Genomic DNA, 19507 nt, shown 5'->3' on the forward strand with positions numbered 1-19507 from the left:
AAGGAGGCATAGACGATCTTGAAAAAATATGGATTCTCCCACCAAAGTACAACGGTCTTGTTATGGTGCTGAATACGCAGAACAGAAATCCGCCCCTCAACTTTGAGGATTTCAGCGCAATGCTTCTAGAGGAGGAGATGCGTCAAAAGACGAGGACTAGAGAAGATTTGACTTTCTCGGCTGGATCAAAGAAAGGTAAGGGTAAGGACTCTGACCCATCTTTTTCTGATGATAAAAAGAAAAAGAAGAAGATCAAGTGCTTCTATTGCAACAAGGCAGGGCACAAGCAGAATGAGTGCTAGAAGAAGATTGCAGATGAGAAGAACAGAGTAAAGAAAGAGTCCAGCAATAGCGCGCAGGCAGTGCCAGTAGAGTTGTTCGTAGCAATTGAGGAGATTTGCACGAAAGCAGTTCATGTACCTGCGAATGAACCTTGGATTATTGACAATGGTGCATCGCGCCACATGACCAGTCAGAAGGATTGGTATACCTCTCTACATCCGGTAAGGAATGACATCCTGGTAGCAGTCGGCAATGATGCAAAATGTCCAGCAAAAGGAAAAGGTATGATTGCTCTCAAGTCAGATGGAGTTGTAAAACAGTTGTCCGATGTTCTTTATGTGCCAGATATCAAGAGGAACTTGTTGTCCGTTTCTGTGATCACGGATCGAGACCTCAAAGTTCACTTCTATAAGAATGGCGCACAGATTTTGGATCTTAAAGGGAAGGTCATTGGTAAAGGTACACGGCGCAACAACATCTACGAACTCTCAGCTTTCAGTGCTCGAGCCGATGTGAGCAACACTAAGCTGTGGCATGAGAGGTTTGGTCATCTAAACCTTAGTTCTTTAAAGGAGATGCATAAAAGTGGAATGATTGCATACCTACCAGAAATTACAGATCTGCCAGATGTATGTGAAGCTTGCATGATGGGCAAGCAGCATCGGCAACCCTTTCCTAAAGAGGCCAGCAGAGCAAAGGCTCCTCTAGAGCTCGTTCACATGGACCTTTGCGGAAAGATGGAGACGGAAGCTTTGGGTGGTTCCTACTACTTCATGACGATGATCGACGACTACAATAGAAGGATATGGATATACTTCCTGAAGACTAAAGATGAGGCTTTTAGTAAGTTCAAAGAATGGCATGTAATGGTCAAGAAGAAACAGGGAGGAAGGTGAAGAAGTTGAGATCAGACAGAGATGGTGAGTTCACATCAAGTGAATTCGAAAGTTACTGCAAAGGTCACGGGATCAAGAGGCAGAAACCCCCGCCACATACATCACAACAAAATGGAGTAGCAAAGCGCAAGATGCATGTCATTTGTAAAATGGGCAGGAGTATGATGAAAGGGAAAGATTTGCCAAAGACTTTCTGGGCTAAAGCATGTAACACGGCAGTTCACATTCTGAATCGTAGCTACATGAAGGCTGTGAATGGGATGACTCCACTGCATGCCTTTTCTGGTAAGAAACCTTCAGCTACACATTTCAGAGTTTTTGGATGTGACTGTTTTGTGCATGTCCCTGATGCTAACAGGACCAAATGGGAACCGAAGAGCCGGAAGTGTATTTTCTTGGGCTATAGAAGGGTTACCATCTCTATAATCCTCTTACCAAGAAGGTAATAGTAAGTCGCAATGTGGTCTTCTCAGAACAGCCGCATCAATTGGAGGAGGATGCTTCCTTCCCAGACAACCAGGACCAGGATATCCATCTAGTACAACCACCAACAGTAGACCGAACTCCCCCAACGGTGCTTAGGAGGATTCAAGATAAAGAAGAGGAAGAAGAGCTTGCAAAACCACAACGGCAACGACCATTCCCGAAGTGGATAAAGCAGCTTTTGGACGGCAGAGAACCTAAAGCCATTGAAGAGGAACCATCCAAACATTGCCGGTCCGAGAGATTAGAGGAGCAAAGAAGGGTGCAGGAACACTTGGTCAACTACACTTTGATGACAGAGGTGATCCGTGCTGAAGAACCCAAGCGTCTTGAAGAGGTACAGGGTGATGATAGGTGGATGGAGGCTATGCAGTCGGAGTATGGCTCCATAATGAAGAACAACACTTGGGACCTTGTGGATCGACCACCAAAATGCAAGGTAATCGGCACCAAGTGGGTGTACAAGACCAAGTACAAGTCTGACGGCACGTTGGATAAGTACCAGGCTTGGCTCGAGGCAAAAGGATTTGCACAGGTACATGGTTTTGATTATCAGGATACTTTTGCTCCGACAACTCGACTAACCACAATTCGCAGTGTTTTGGCTTTAGCAGCACATGAAAGTTGGCTTGTGTTTCAGATGGATGTAAAATCTACCTTTCTGAATGGAGATCTCAAGGAGGAGGTATACGTGGAACAACCACCAGGTTTTGTGATCCCCGGTTCAAAAGGTAAAGTCTGTAAACTGAGAAGGCACTTTACAGGCTGAAACAAGCCCCACGAGCGTGGTATCAGTGGATTGATGTTTACTTTTTGCAAAACGGGTTCAGGAGGAGCCCATCTTATGCAAATTTATATATCTACAGAGAAGGAGGCATATGTATGATCGTGGTCCTTTATGTGGACAACCTTGTCATAACAAGGAATCATGAAGAGAAGATCTCGCAGACAAAGCATTTGCTAGAAAGAGAGTTTGAAATGACTGATGCATTTCTGTTTGGGGATTGAAGTTTTTGGCAAGAGCCAAAACAAATCTTCATTTCACAACTGAAGTATGCTGGAGAGATACTGAAGGCATTTGGCATGGCTAAGTGCAAGACAATTGGCACTCCTATGGAGGTTGACGTGAAGCTCTCAAACAAGGATTCATCACCACTGGTGGACGAAGTGAAGTACAGAAGGCTTGTGGGCAGTTTGATTTACTTGTGCAACACACGGCCGCGGACATCAGCTTTGCGACTGGTGTACTAAGCACATTTTCCAATAAGCCCCGGGAGAACCATTGGAGGGCAGGGATGTGGGTACTGAAATATATCAAAGGCACACTTGATTATGGCATCACCTATACCAAGGGCAACATCTTGACCGGATTCTGTGACTCGGATTGGGCAGGAAACGTGGACAGCAGGAGATCAGTGATAGGTTACTGTTTCTCACTTGGATCTGGAGTTGTGTCATGGGTCAGCAAGAAGCAACCCACTGTTGCTCTTTCTTCTACCGAGGCTGAGTACAAATCATCATCTTTTGCTTCTTGTGAGGCAATGTGGTTGAGGAGGATTTTAGGGGACATTGGTACAGTGCAGAACAAGCCTACGCAGTTATCATGTGACAATCAGAGTTGCATGGCAATTGCAAAGAACCTTGTGTTCCACGCTCGCACAAAACACATTGAGATTCAATATCACTTTGTGCGCGAGCTCATCATGGATGGAGAGGTCGACTTGGTGTACTATCCAACTACAGAGAATGCTGTGGATATCTTCACGAAGGCTCTTGAAAGAGACTTGCTGGAGAGGCATCTTCATCGACTTGGCATTGGGCCAAAAAAGTAAGTTCACTTGCGGGGACATTGAGGGGGGTGTTAGATATCAATACTCCACTCTCGTGTAACTACACGGGAACCAGCTAACTCTACTTGTAATCCCCCCATATGAGGAGAAGGCATTTGAGTAGCTCGGTTATCCGGTAGGTCCTGGTTTGGACACCAAATGGGGGCCATGTGTGGCCTGATGGCTGGGCGGCTTCAGATAGAGTTGGCACACTACCAACTAGGCTACATCCAAGTGCGGTGAGGCATCCCATGACTGACTGCACTGAGGGTAGATGGAGCATTTTCCGAGGCAGAGCCCACTCTCGAGTTGCGGGGCCTATTTGGAGCCCCAGATGATCCTGGATGGAACGGACACCATAGGTGAGTCGCTCGATTCTGTGCCACGGTTCTAACATGTGGTCGGTGGCCTATTTTGGGACCGACCTCCAGTCGACCGTTTTGGGCCGACTGGGTCAATCTCCCAATTGGGTCTAACTGACTACGACTGGTGGCTATATAAGAGCAAGCCCGTGAAGCCCATATTGATCACTAACTACAGCAACCCTGATTCCTTAGCATCCAACCTCCATCCTCTACTGTTTCCAGCAGGCCATCGAAGCTTCTCACATAGGAGCGCATGGCTGGGAGGCAGCGCCATCTATTGTATCAGTTCTACAGTAATCAAATTTTTGATTCTCCATACTATCTGCTTTTGTCTCTTGCATACGAGATCCTATTATCTGTTGAGCATAGATGCTATATTGTTTTCTTACACTTACCACTGTGCAGTGGCCACGTGCACTTGGGCAATCTTGTGTATATGAAGCTTAGTCTTTTAAATAATCCATTTCTACACTCTAACACATCTATTTTAATGGTTTTTAACACATCTACCTTGCTGGCTCTTTACATAACATCTCTTCTACTTATTAATCACTAACACGTTTTTGCCATGTGGTAGCTTGGAGTAGAAGAGCTTAGGAAATGTTGCCACGTGCCACCCTTAGACTCTTGTACTATCACTATGTCTGGGATTACCACCCTTGGACTCTTGGACTTTTATGTACTCATGAACCTACCACAAGCACATAAACATCCAACATGTATGGAACACACATACATATTTTGTATGCATCCACACAATAGAACACACAAGCGCTCTCTCTCACACACACACCTTTTTTTTGTGGACACACGCCCGTGCCCACGCCCAAGTGCAGCACCCATACACATGTACACACCATACATACACGTACACATATGCACATGTGTACACATAGGCACACGGTGCACATGCGCACATGCACACACATACTTGCACACGCATACACAACCTATGCATAAGCAAGGCACACACATACCTGCAACAAGCATGCACACACATACACACATAGGTGCATAAACATGCATGCATGCGAGCGTACAAACACACATACACACACACACACACACACACACATATATATACAAGAGTACACACATGTGTGTTGTGCACACACAAAAATACACATGAATTTCATTTTATATATGTGAGTGTGTGTGTGTGTGTGTGATAGCAAGGAAAAACAACAAAAACTCCGATTGAGATATCTTTATATATTTTTTGAAATATGTGTAACCAATTATGCAGCAATGTGGAGGTTTTCTACTTGTGCATATGATGCAATCACTAAAAAAAAAATTTATCTATAGTAGCTAATTAAAATCTACACTCCACATCAATTTTCATAAGAACGCACAGACAATGAAGATACCCCCTATACATCGTGTGCACTTCTTGGTTGGAAAGTAGCAATACCCATGTCCAAGTCACAAGTTTGACTCTACCAAGTACTCATCAAAGCACATGAGACAACAACAATTCTTGGAATGTAGTCCTACGAAGAAAATCTAAATGCGTTTACATTGAACCCACATCTCCCATGTAATGTTCATATCTTAAACTCTCTAGCACCATAAGAATATTTTTAAGAGGGAGAAGCTTTAGATGCCTCCTCCTTCAACTTTCAAGATAGGGATACGGATAGATTTGACATGATAATCAATGCAATAATCCCAATGGATTATCTCCATGCTACTATGAGCCTATATGACAAGTTTTGCATAGATTCAATCAATGGCATATGATGATTACTAAGTAGGACAGAGCCAATGCCAAGGTATAAGAGTAGTAATTACTCACGAGTTCAAAAAAAAATTGTGTAAACATTGATAGTATCACTCATTTTGGAGCAGTGTATCATCTTGCTCGTACCATAATTAATGGATTTTATTTTATTTTTTCATGAGCTACTTAATTTTGGACTCTAACGAGGTTTACAATGGTGTTGCTTCCCTATTGTAGTCTATAATTTCCTCAAAGTCTCTAAAAATTAAAATGAAATTCTCAATTATTAAGTGGGAGAGGAGAAACTTGAAAGGAGTAGAAGAGATGTGAAATGGGTGGAGAGGAGAGGTGAAAAGGGAGGAGGTTAAAATTTTATAGGAAGTGAGAGGCTCACTAATATAGAATGGAAATTTATAGGAAGGAAGAGGAGAGGTGAAAAGGGACTAGAGTAGAAGTAAGAGGCCCACTAATATACAATGTAGGAAGTGGAGTAAATGGAGGGGTGGGCCTTTGTCATCGATCTAATATACCCCATGTCATACTTTTAATGATGGCCAACGACAGCTCCAAATGCCACCTTAACCAAAGATTAATCACTTTTTTAAAACTACAAGACAAACGCTAACACAGAGTTTCATGCTTTGACCGAAATAACTATACTATTCCTTACTAATTTTTTAAAACCACAAGCCAAACACTAACACATAGTGTCATGCTTTGACCGAATAACTAGTACTATTACTTACTAATTAGGTAGTGAAGGGGGGCATAAAAGGGAGGAGAGTAGAAGGGGGGCATAAAAGGGGCATAAAAGGGAGGAGATGTGAAAATAGAGGAGAAGAGAGGTGAAATTGGAGGAGAGGAGAGGTGAAAAGGGAGGAGAGTAGAAATTTAGAGGAAGTAAGAGCCTGCTAATATAGAATGGAGAAAAGTGCACTACATAGACTTAATATACCCCATGTCATACATTTAATGATAGCCAACAAAAGCTCCAAATTCCATCCTAACCAAAGAATCATCACTTCCTAATTTCTTAAAACCACAAACAAATGTTAACACATAATTTCATCTTTGACTAAAATAACTAGTCATATTCCTTACTTCCTACTTTTTCATTCATGTGCATAGTTGCTCTTTGAGCAATTGTTATGCTCGAAGGACATTACAAGTATTGAATTGATAGATATTCATTTGTTCATTTGCCACTAGCATTGTGTCATCATCGAATGTTTTGGACCTTACACCCACAACCCTTGGAGAGATTATCTGCGACCCACATATCTTGGCTTGTCACCTCTAGAGCTCATTGCACCCAAGTATGATGTTGGTCCTAAGGTACTACTTGTACAATCTGTATCTTGCACACATTATGTTGCATCAAATCTTAGGGTCATCCTTAGAAACTCATAGAATCTTCTACCACATTCTCTCGATAGTGCTCCCTCAAGATTACTAGAGGCTTGATCACTTGTTAGTTTGACGTCCGCAAGTTCATGTTCTTTTTGCAAAGCCTTTTGTTTGAGTTGTTATCTAAATCGTATTGCTTGAGTCAAGTTGAGTTCCTATTGCCTAACTCATGTTGCTCAAGTGATCCTACGTCTAACATGCTTAAGTATTCAAATTCATGTTGCATCTCTTTGAAGCAATTAGAGGCATGTCATGTATTTTTGTCATGACACCTATTTTTAAAGCATTAACAGGATGTCACACTCTTCTACAAGCTTCTAATCAGAATTGTGTCCTCATAGTGCAAACTCTATTTGACAAGGCTAGATTTAAGTGTTGCGAGTGACTTCATGGCAACAAGGAGTAAACTCCACTTTTGTTATAGTACCCTTATCTACACTAAGTTAGGGAGTTCAAGTTGAGAAACCCAAGAAAACATCCTTTAGTAGAGTTTTCTTAGGTTTTTTGTGAAGCCTTTTGGTTCAAGTTCTTGTTGCCTAACTTGTGTTGCTTGACTCAATGACCAAAGTCACCCTACACCTAACAAAGGCATTCAGATTCATGTCACCTATCTTTGAAGCATTTAGAGGCATTTCTTGTTTTTTTTGTCACATATCTTTAACTCATGTCATGTATTGTTATTTTCACTAAGTTTTTAATTAGAAGACTAATCTGACAAGTCCATAATTACATGTTGGGGGGTGACTACATGGTAAGGAGTAAAGTACACGTTTGTTATAGTTCCTTATCTAGACTAAGAGAGGGTGTTCAAGTTGAGGAACCCTATGCCTAACAAACTAAGGCATTCAAATTCATGTCATCTATCTTTGAAGCATTTAGAGGCATGTCATGTATTTTTGTTATGTCACTTTCCTTTGAAGCATTCATAGGCGTGTCATGTATTTCTGTTATTGTCTCTAAGTTTTTTGCCTCCTCATAATGCTAAGGTTAATTTAACAGGGATAGAATTTAGAGTTGGGAGGTGACTACATGGGAAGAAGTAAACTCCTATCTAAAATAATTGAGTGTGTTCAAGGCACGAAACCAAAGAAAACATCTTGCTATAGAGTTTGCTTGGGTTTAAGAAGTAGCTATTGAATATTGTGTCGGCTTACTTCAACTAGCGGCCACCATCGATGTCAGATTGGCAAAGCTTTGCCTATCAGACATCCCACTTCAAATTTGGTTCCTTGGGATTTTTGAAGTGAGGCATATTTTTGGATACTTGTCAAGCAATCTCAATATTTACTTGTTTTGTATCTCGATTACCAACTTGGTTAGTTTTATCGGACTTGAATTTCTCTATTTACTCAACTAATTTTGCAATTATGCTTTTCAACTCATTACCAACTTGACTAGTTTTACAAGAGCTAAATTGCACTGTTTACTCAACTATTTTTGCATTTATACTTTTCAACTCATTCCATCTATAATAATGCTTGCAGTTGCTATTGTAAACCAACAATGTCCTTAGTCTACTACCATGGACTACTTTGCATCCTTGAACTTATCTTCCTAGGATTATGTTTGTTCACAACATGCTTAATTGAATTTTTCTTTCTTAATATGCTATGAGTGTTGGTCTATTTTTTAATGCACTCTCAATACATCAACTCCTTGTGCACCTTGTGTGGTTGGTGATGGTTTTGAAGGCAAAGGGACCACATTACCAACTAGCCTTTGTTTCAATACACACTTGCAATTCTTGTACCTGTGGGCACAATCTTGAATTGTTCATGAAAGGCTTAGTAAAAATATTTTGACTAGTCTACTATTTTAATATGGCTTGAGGCAATCTTTCTACAACTTACTAATGGTATACCCCTATAAAGATTGTTAGAAGAGTCAATCACAACTCTTGTTGCAAGGTAGTCATTGCTCCTTATTTGTAGTAGGTAGTAGCTCAAAATATTCTTGATTGAACTCCTTAATGATTAGTATAAACCCAATACAATGATTTTGTCATCCTTAAAATTATACTCTCAATGAGCTGCGTCATGTCTTCATCATTGAACCAATCCCAAAACTAGTTGCTAGGGTAGATTGACGCACAGGATTCTGTAAGGCAGGTTGATGTAGATAGGCGTTGTTGCCCGTGGTCTACGACGATAGGTTGACGAACCACCTATCTGGTTCGTCCAAGGCCACGCAGACAGCTCGTGGGCTCATGACCGTTACCGCAATGCCACTTGCATCGGTTTCCAGGAACAACGGTTTCTGGGGATCAACTATTTTTAACACCGGTCCTGTGACCACAGCTTGTTTTATGGTGTTAAAACTTTCTTGTTGATTCTATCCCCATATAAAAGGTCCTTTATCTGAGGTCAAATCAGTCAATGGCGATACTATTTTGGAATATCCTTTGATATGCCTTCTATAAAATTGGACAAATCCCAAGAATGATCGCAACAAAACGCGGTCAGACTCTAAGGGATTGGCCAAGTCAGTATCGCAGCCACTTTCTTTTCAATAATTGTTAACTGCCTTCTCTTCTTCCTACTGCAAATTATAGTTGGCAAAGGTTGAAAGGCCCATCATCTATAGGTGGCACCAACTTGTCCATTGGATAGTGTGTGAGTAGGTTGTGGGCATGATTCACAAATTGAGGATGTTTCCTCTCACTACTATCATAGACTTTACTTGCTGCTAAGTTTGAGATCACCAGTTTGGAACCATTCTCTATGAGTGAAAGGAATATAAATATTGTCTTAAAGTGGAAGGAGCAATGGTGGGAATGGCAATGAGAGTGCAAGGGATGTTTACCAGAGGCAATGGTTGGTGGAAGCTATAGAGAGTTCCTTGTGCATGCAAGGTCACCGTATCCCACATGGGGAAGGATCCAAGTGTATCCCTGCAAGTGTTTACAAGATTTTGTAAAACAACACACTCATGGTAAGAAAACCCCTTTGGAACCTGGATGCATGCAAAGAGATCTCATACAACGACTAGCCCTATTTCCTTAGTGTTGTGTGTGAGATTCCCACATTAGTATGGATTTAGCTTCCTTCCGTTGACCAACATGGTCATCACATTTCCTTGGAGATCTTCCCTATTATAAACTCTCATTGTGAAAACCTTGACCACTCAAAAGGGTTCATTCCATCTGAGCTTTATCTTTGATTTTTGGGTCTCGATTTGTACATCAAATACAAGCACTCCCCTTTGATGATATTTCCACACAATGTTTCAATCATGCCACACCTTCTATCCTCTTTGGATTGTGTGGTCAACCTAGATCACTCAAGTTAGGCTAGTTGGTCAAGCCTCTTTTGCATTATTTCAAATTCTCCAGTGCTTGACTGCTACTCAAATTCTTGGGACTAATTCCAAGGGAAAATTTGCCTCTAGCCCAAATGCCATTTAAAATGAATTAATGCTATCATCACCTTATAGGCTATTTTGTATGCCCATAGTGCCCAATCCGTCTTCTTGAGGTTGACTGTTTCAGTGAGTATTACTTTTCACTTTGTTGGAACATTCTTTTCATTTATTTCTCTTTGGAATCATCTCAAGAGGGCTCCTTTCATCTACTCTCAATTCCAAAATATCACATATCAAACTAGCACGTGTGGGTTAATGAATATAATTGATCTATTGATAGGATGCTAGCTATTTTATTGGGGATTTTCTATTTTGCTAAAAAAGCATGGAAACGTATGTTCCAATACATCAATTCTAACCAACTATGGATTGATGAATATATGTAGGAGGGGTTGTAGGAGGGCGGAGGGGCAGGGTGGAGGGGCAAGGGTGTAGGGAGGAGAGGCGAGGGGCAAGGTGGAGAGGCGGAGGGGTAGGGCGGAGCAGAGAGGCTTACGAGAGGGAGCGGAGAGGCTATGGGAAGGGGCGGAGAGGCTAGCAAGAGGGAGCGGAGAGGCTAGCGGGAGGGGGCAGAGAGGCTAGCGGGAGGGAGCAGAGAGGCTAGCGAGAGAGAGGGCAGTGGAGAGGCTACGGGAGGGGGCGGAGAGGCTAGAAGAGAGGCTACAAGAGGGGGTGGAGAGGCTATGGGTGGGGGCAAAGAGGCTAGCGGGAGGGAGCGAAGGAGAGCCTATGGGAGAGTTAAGCGGCTGAGCGATGGGGAGTGAGTTATTGACAAGATACTAGCTACCCTGGTAGATGTTAGGAGAATGAAATATAATGGTAAATACTACATGATTTACACTATCCTCATGGATGATAAAAAATGTGAGGGTAAGAGTAAATGAGAAGGTAAGAGTAAAGGAAACATGCTAAGCTTAGCCTAGGGGATCTGTGGCCTCAACAAGATGAAACACGCCATGGCACAAAATTGAGTGTGAAAAGTGCATGAAAGGGCCCGAGGCAAATTAGGAAGGTGATACAATTGAGGTAGTCATCAATTTTGGTCTCAAAAAAGTCTGAGGAATCTTGAGACCCAACTGAGAGAGCCCTCTAAAGAACTTTGAGGATTTTAGTAGAGTTCCATACAATGAAAGCCCAAGGAATGGAGTATTCCATAAGCAACAAAGAACTCACCCACAAGGTAGGGGAGGATTAGGGTGAAGAATTGAGCATCACTCCTAGTCACAAGCAAGAGAACATGAGGAAAATCCCTAAAAACCAAGCATGCCAAATTTGAGCTGCAACTCATTTAGTGAGCTCAGAAAGGTGGGTGAGTACGATGTCATCTACTCTCAATTCCAAAATATCACATATCAAACTAGTTCTGTGGCTTTGAAGGGTATGAGGGGAATAGTTCATATAGTCATCTTTGGTATTGCACATGTTGGTGCACCACACAATAGAAGATCCAGGGTTGGTAGAAAATGATAATCATCCTGTAGTAACCAAAAGTATTGAAATGTCACCTTGATTGTTGGCATTGACATCGTACTCACCCACCTTTCTGAGCTCACTAAATGAGTTGCAGCTCAAATTTGGCATGCTTGGTTTTTAGGGATTTTCCTCATGTTCTCTTGCTTGTGACTAGGAGTGATGCTCAATTCTTCACCCTAATCCTCCCCTACCTTGTGGGTGAGTTCTTTGTTGCTTATGGAATACTCCATTCCTTGGGCTTTCATTGTATGGAACTCTACTAAAATCCTCAAAGTTCTTTAGAGGGCTCTCTTAGTTGGGTCTCAAGATTCCTCAGACATTTTTGAGACCAAAATTGATGACTACCTCAATTGTATCACCTTCCTAATTTGCCTCGGGCCCTTTCATGCACTTTTCACACTCAATTCTGTGCCATGGCGTGTTTCATCTTGTTGAGGCCACAGATCCCCTAGGCTAAGCTTAGCATGTTTCCTTTACTCTTACCTTCTCATTTACTCTTACACTCACATTTTTAATCATCCATGAGGATAGTGTAAATCATGTCGTATTTACCATTATATTTCATTCTCCTAACATCTACCAGGGTAGCTAGTATCTTGTCAATAACTCAACTATATTCATCAATCCATAGTTGGTTAGAATTGATGTATTGGAACATACGTTTCCATGCTTTTTTAGTAAAATAGAAAATCCCCAATAAAATAGCTAGCATCCTATCAATAGATCAATTATATTCATTAACCCACACGTGGTTAGAATGTATTGTAACATACATCATGCCTCAGATCAAGTACTCCTTTAGCCAAATAGCATGCAATCCCCAATAGAAAATACAGTATTTCTTAGATAGCATTTCCACTCATCAACTATCTCACAACCAATTAGTCTCCCTCCAAACTAATCACCAAAAGCAAGGCTCATCTACAACAAGTCTCCCACTTATCCATGCTATTGAGGGTGATTATAATTAAGAGATGCTGAGTTTTAGACTTCTATTTATTTTGCAATCAACCAAACATTAATATCTTACTAAAAGAGTTCAAATTTACACTCTTCCCTATGTGGACCACAAGTCCCAAGTGGACAGCTACACTGTGGACTAAAAGGAGCAATCCTTGTCTGCATATATACCCCATTTTGCTTCATTTATAATCTAGTGTACAATTAGATGGGCACTCCACCTTTATCCTCAATTTTAGCATGGTATCAACCTTCAAGGGACCTATGCTTTTGTTCACAATTAGATGGAGATGAGATTTTGTTTGAGTTCCAACAAGGCATTGTGTCTTATATTGTCACATCCTTTGCCTTCCGATGGGGCATTGTGTGAGCTAACTTAGTCTCCATCTCCATTCATCATAAGGCTCCACCCTTCTCACATATTGACTAGTATTTGAATAGACAAGGTACACATCTTTACTTTTCCTTCATCCAGTGAGGGAGAGATGTTTGAACTGTAGGGCATTAAGGTTATAAGAATCGTCTTGATAAGTGTTTCTATCCTTCTTTCTAATTATGTGCTTACACCCCTCCTTTAGCATTTCTTGCCTTTCATTTCCCCTCCCTATCACTTGATCCTACCCTCCCACTTGTCATACCTCGTCCCCCCCCCCCCCTCTCCTACACTTCCTCCCCCATATCCCAAGCTCTTCCCCCTCCCCTCATACTCCCTCTTGTCCTTCCCCTCCTCCCTGAATCTCACTTTCTTCCCCCTTCCCCTCCTCCCCCACAGCCCACCCTCTTTCCCCTCCCTCCTCCCCCCTCTTCTATCCTTCTCCCCTTCCCCTCATACTCCCTCACCTCTTTTTCTCATCCCCTCTTACCCCCATTCTCTATTTTTTTGGCCTGCCGTAGGTACCCTTAGTAAAGGCTTCAACTTTGGAGATGGTCAAAATTCAAAAGTTTTTAAAGTTTTTGTTGTGAATTGTTGATTGGTCCACTAGTGTGTTTTTTGTTTTTTATGATTGATTATCTCCACATATTCCTCCCTCTTTCTGTCTCTTTCTATTTGAAGGTAAGCCCACCCCCTCTCCCCCTCTCTCTCTCTCTCCCCCTCTTCTCCTTCATGCACATTGAAGTAGTCTCTCTCTCTCTCTCTCTCTCTCTCTTCCAAGCTATGCATTTGAGGCAGGCCTTTTGAATGCTTTATGTGCATTCATCTTGTTTCATCGCTCTTTGTTAATCCCTTGTATCATTGTTCCATCCCTCTTTGGCTTCCTCCCCTTTACCATGGATGGAGGCGTGCCCCTTTTAGATCTCATAAGAGTCCCTCAAGAAGGAGCTATCCACTATCCATTCTAGGCTGATAAGACCCCATCTGTCCTAACACCTTGTTAGAGACCTAGAGTCCATGTTGGCATCTTTGCCCAATCTAGGTAGCACAATTGCCTTAGAGGTTTAGTTATGTACCGGCACCAGCACTCTTATATCCCAAAGCATTCACATGAGATGTAAGAAATTTTCCTAGGATTAGGGATGTCATCCTAGACATGTTCTTACATACCACAATGGGACCTTAGTTATTGATCATATGTATCCTAGACTTGGTGAGAGAGATCCTAGCATTTGTATGTCAATATCTCATATGACATGCAATGATCTAGAGAGGATTGCACGTGAAGAGGGTTGTGCCAACCTTGTCGTGCAACTTTTGTGAAATGCAAATGTCTTAAGAGAGTGGCTCTTGGTGCCCTCTAAGACACGTAGGTGTGTTTGAGCGTGTGGGGTGACGTAATGAGGAGCGATGATTTTGATTAATAATTTAAACAACGCGAATGTCCCAGAGACGTTGGCAAAAGTCAAGCAAAAACGCGGAAGAGTGGAATCCTGAAATCGTTGAATTTTGGCAAGGTGATGAATGTTGAGATCAACGAATCCTCGACCGTGAAATTGGTTTCATCTTCAATCCCAAGCTCGAAATCGGCATTTGCAAACAATCCATCACGAATCTTCTCACCTTCTCTCGCAATCAGGCTAATGTTCTTTGCTATTCAGACACTGCCCAATTCGTTTGATCGGCTCATCCTGATCAATTTGACAGCTTCTCCCGCTTTTTTCTCATCCTCCCTCAGTTGGGCTCTCTTGGGCTCCGCTCTTCCTCCCCCCCTCCTGCTTGATGGCTCCCCCTTCCTCGAGAGAATCGATATGCTACGGGATGCTGTAGCTGCATTGCTCGAATTTCCGCATCTTCGCTGTCACCCGAGCCACAATCTTGCTTGGCTTGTTACACTTCAGGTAATTCCCTTGACTATTCAGATGCAAGACGCAAGAAGTTGATTGGGTCCGAGCTTTAATGCCTTGTCCAGCGTCATCGTAGCGGTGCATTGTCTTTGGCTACATTCAACAATGTATAGTAGAAAACATGGAATTCTTCTGCAATGAAGCGAACTTGAATTGAGCAGTTCTTAGATTGGGAGCTAGCACCGCGCCTTGCAATGGGTTCAATTCTCTGAATCGGTCATCGTTGGGGCATCGCGTGGCGGGGCATCCTCCATTTTTCTTATACAAAAATGCTCAATGGACCATTGCTCGTCAAAACTATGCCCTTTCCTCCATTTGGAAGCTTGAGTAAAGATAATTGACTTAAAAAATAGTAATAGAGACAATCCAGAAATTCTTCGTATTTCCAGCTCCTCATTCCTTGTATCATGGTGACATCTCCGTCCAGTCGGCAGAGATCACAATTGTTCTGATCCACAAGCACGCCAGCACCTTGTACTAATGTTTGTACTGCTGGAGCAAGGCGGCAGTGTCCTGCGCTAGAGTCTTCCACTCTTTGATGCAGGCTAGTGGATGCACATGTGGGGCACACCTGTGACAGCCATACACATCCTACAATAATGCTGATTGCCAAATGCTTCAGCCTTGTTGATGATTGTCTTACGATCATTTACTAGGCTCGGCCAGTTGATTGGGTGCCCCCATATAAACTTTCCATGGCTCCATCCCTGGTTCTGCCTTGTTTTGGCAGCAAGGGCTGTTGTACCCTCTCATGCATTTAGGGAACCCCACCAATACCAAGACTTTCCATTGCTTTATTCTTCTGCCTAGTTTTTGCAGCATGGGCGGCTGTACCCTTTTCTATGTCTGCTGATGCAGTCACCACTGCTCCAGCTGTGCCCTCTGTAGTGGAGTGAGCTCCCCTATTACAGGTTGAACTTCTATTCATTGCAAGCATGCTTTTAAAAGGGTGCTTTTCATACGTCAGATGCTCCTCAACATGTGAAAAGAATGCGATGCTCTTGAATTGCATCGGATCCTAGAGCACATATGATTCTTCAATTAAGGGAACACCGCATGGAGGATAGGCATTGTCTATTGAACGAATGTTTCTTGCCTTTTTTCCTGGAGTATGGTATGGATGATCAAGCTCATTTGGATGACATTACATTACATGCTTACTTGCAATAATGAATGCACAAATGAGTTCCAGAATTTTTCCTGTCCCTTTATTAGAGTCCACTAACATTTGATTGTGACTCAACTCGGAGAATTGTGCTTTGCATGCTTCCTTGGAATCTGTTGCCTAATGCCTGGTTCACACCATGAAACAAAAGTCTAATAAATTGAAATACCCAGGATTCATTTACTGGTCTCTGCAATAAGTCAATTATCTTAATATGCTAGTCCATTGGTCAAGGGTGGGTTCTTTTCTTAAGTCGTGGAAAAAAGTTGTGATTATTATAATGCGCTTTACAGGGAAAGGTGAGGGATGATATTTGAATTCTTCCACTGAGGGCAGTAAGTTTTTTTTAGACAGTCACATTTTCGTTCTACTGAAATAATTTTTCCAGGTGTGACAGTGTCACTTGCACTCATATATTAAAATCCAGAGTACTGTTCCATAGTGTTTTCGTTCATGGTATCAGGACACGTTAAGGACTAGCCTTGTGGAGTCTTTGATGGGCAGTTTTCTAGCCTCTCTTGCACACGCACTGAGCAAGAGTACTACAGCTTCTTGAGGGCTTCTGCAAGACTTATCAAAAAAGAGAGCTTCTAAATCGCTGACAGATCCACCAATAAAGGAGGAGATGACATTGTCTGGATGGAGAAAACAGGTAACATGCAGCAGGCTAGAATAAAACATAGGACATCGAAAGAGAAGGTGCAGGAGATGAGAGGAGGAAGCCTAAGGGAAGCCAGCTAGAAGGCAAGTCTGATCTTTGCATCCCTTCTGTCTTTTGGCCTGCCTTCTTTCTGCCACTTTCCTTCCCCGTCCCCAGCCCTCAATGAGCTGTTTACAGTCTCATTTTCTGGGCAGGTCTCTGACCATGGCCCGCCTCTGTTTTAGCCAGCCTGTTTTGTGCATATGCCTCGCCCCTGGAACCAGTATAGGCCTCCATAATGGCTGTCAGGGCCATTTCACTAGCCATCTTACCCTTTCTGGGCTATGAGCAGGCCCTGAATCAGGGCTGTCCATTGAGCCTTTTGTGGGCTCCTTTTCTCCCCCGCCCCTCCACCCCCCCTTGCCCTTCCCTGTCTTCCTTCTTCTTCCTGTTACTACAGACGGTGGCTTTGTTTGACAGAGGGGACACACATCCAGAAGGTAACCTTTTGTTTGGCCAAAGGGGTTCACATGGCAGCACCCTTGACACCATCGCCATCCGGATCGCCCTTTCCCCACAAGACACACAACAGTTGTAGAAAGCTATACATGCCCTTCAGGATAGAGTAGTGGTATGTGAAGGGCGTGTTGGAAAGGTCACCTCCCCATCTGTAAGCCCCCATATGAGGAGAGCGTGGGGGAGGGAGACCTAGGGCAGGATGTGCCTAAGAGAAAAGGAAGAGAGGGGGCTGCCACATGGGCAGCACCCCACATCAAAGAGCATGGAAGGCACCTGGAGCTGGGATGGATCTGCAGCAGCAAAAGTCGAAGCAGTAGCCAGCACCAGTGACCCAGAATAGGAGGCGATGACATGGCACTGACATCTGCAGGGTGTACCGATCTGTACGGCGCTGGAGAAGGGCCTGGCAGCGGGGGTTACCGCAGCCTGGTCGGCCAGGTATAGGGCTGGTTCCAGCCAGCCTACGATGCCTAGAAAATGGCAGCCACCTCTAGATCATCTAAAAGGATTCTGATTTTGCAGATTAGATGCCTTTAAACTTTGATGTCTTCCCCAAGGTATTTTTGCATCCCATAGCTGTCCATTTGGTTAAGTTCCTGTTCGTTGAACTGCATTTTTTTCCCTGGGTTTTGCCATAATTTCTATAGCATTTTCTGTGTCACTATCTCCATAATTTCACATGCATCTTCCGGTATACCCCATAATTCCATGCATTTCATTCCCTCAGCAACAGCTGTTGTGAGGGGATTGAAAGTCCTTGTGTTGTGGCTTAGTAGTTGGTTGGCATAGACCTCCTGGCCTCCCATCACCAAACCGCAACGAGCAACCCAAATGTTCCAAGCAATGATGCTGGACACTTGCTCCCAAAAACTGTCCTCTGGTGAGGATACGGGCCGTTGACATGAAGGAGTCATGTCCAGTACCTCAATCCTGAGGACCCTCTGTCCTTGTAGGCTAGCATAACCGTGTCGATCAGGTCATGACTCCCCTCTGTTAGCAAGGCTGCCATGCCCCAAATGAAGTCCCGTGCATCCCTTGCATCCTAGCCACAATCCAGACAACCCTCTGCCAAATCCTCTATGATGTGGGGCAGCTCCATTGGCCACGCGGATCATCTCAAGGTCTCTGTCCACACAGCAATGGCACCTCCCATCCACTCGCATCATGGGCCAATGCCAAAGGCTGGTCCACATTCACGACCAAAATCTGAAAATGACCTCCTAGGGCACCTGCTGCTCTACCCAGCTTTGCTCTCTCTCAAAGGGGTCCAAGTGGCTGCAAGCAGTCAAAGACGACGTCCTCTCCAAGTGCCCTACTTTGGAAGGCGAGAACCACTCTCCCAGATCCTGTTGTACCTCTTGAAGGGGGCAGCCCTTCACAAACAAGCTTTCAATGCAAATGTTCTGCCCCAAAGTGACTGGTGTTGGGTTAATAGACCAACGCTTGCCTAGATGACCTACTACTACTCTGATTTAGTACCACACAAGCATCTTCAAGGCCCCATTCAACTTTGATCTCCCTACTCTAGCTGAAGAAAACCCCCCAACCCCACTCTATAATGCATGGGACGAATGGCGCTGGGCTCAATGCATTTAAAGGATCCCTAGGGGCACCCTTGTCCAGAGAATTGCCCATACCAGCATGGGAAAGTTGGGGCTTTGTTTTGACCAACCCTCTAGGACTCGGGATGGTGGCATTTATCTCTAGCATCCTGGTGCCCGCCACCCCCTCAAAAAATCACACGGTCATCCTATCCCCCTACTAGACCTAGTGTGCCCTTGAGGAGTGATAATAGAACTTCGCTCTGCGAATCTCTATGGCCTAGAAGACAAGCTGCGCACTCTCATACTTGTCTGCAAGCCATTGAGAGGTCGGGGCATGCTTCCTAAGTCCCTCTATGGAAGCCAAGTCTTGTCTCGATACTCTCTCCCGCTCTTGAAGAGAATGCCATCTCTGGAGTGCTTCTTGCAATTGAAGCTCAACACAACTTTTCTAGATCGCATTTGCTACCAAATTGGCCAACCATTCTGAGGGGCTGCTGCCAAATCATTGCTATGACATGCTGCGCTTCCTCCTCCTATGGCAATGATTGAGGATCTGTACCCCCTCGTGAGGGAGTCCACGA

At 43.4% G+C, this 19507-nt stretch overlaps 1 protein-coding gene across 3 annotated transcripts in view; it reads left to right on the forward strand.

Moving 5' to 3' along the window:
• Positions 1-14611: 14611 nt before the first annotated feature.
• Positions 14612-19507, forward strand: part of LOC147887912 (RING/FYVE/PHD zinc finger superfamily protein) — a 58440-nt gene continuing 53544 nt past the window's right edge. For all 3 annotated transcript variants that reach the window (XM_087393410.1, XM_087393411.1, XM_087393412.1), the window contains exon 1: positions 14612-15052. The gene's annotated coding sequence lies outside the window, so the exon portion shown is untranslated. The remainder of the gene's footprint in view (positions 15053-19507) is intronic.

This window comes from Dipteris shenzhenensis, chromosome 22, assembly GCF_047967505.1.
Source record: "Dipteris shenzhenensis isolate YYH24624 ecotype China chromosome 22, Dip_SZ_1.0, whole genome shotgun sequence".
NCBI classification, from domain to species: domain Eukaryota; kingdom Viridiplantae; phylum Streptophyta; class Polypodiopsida; order Gleicheniales; family Dipteridaceae; genus Dipteris; species Dipteris shenzhenensis.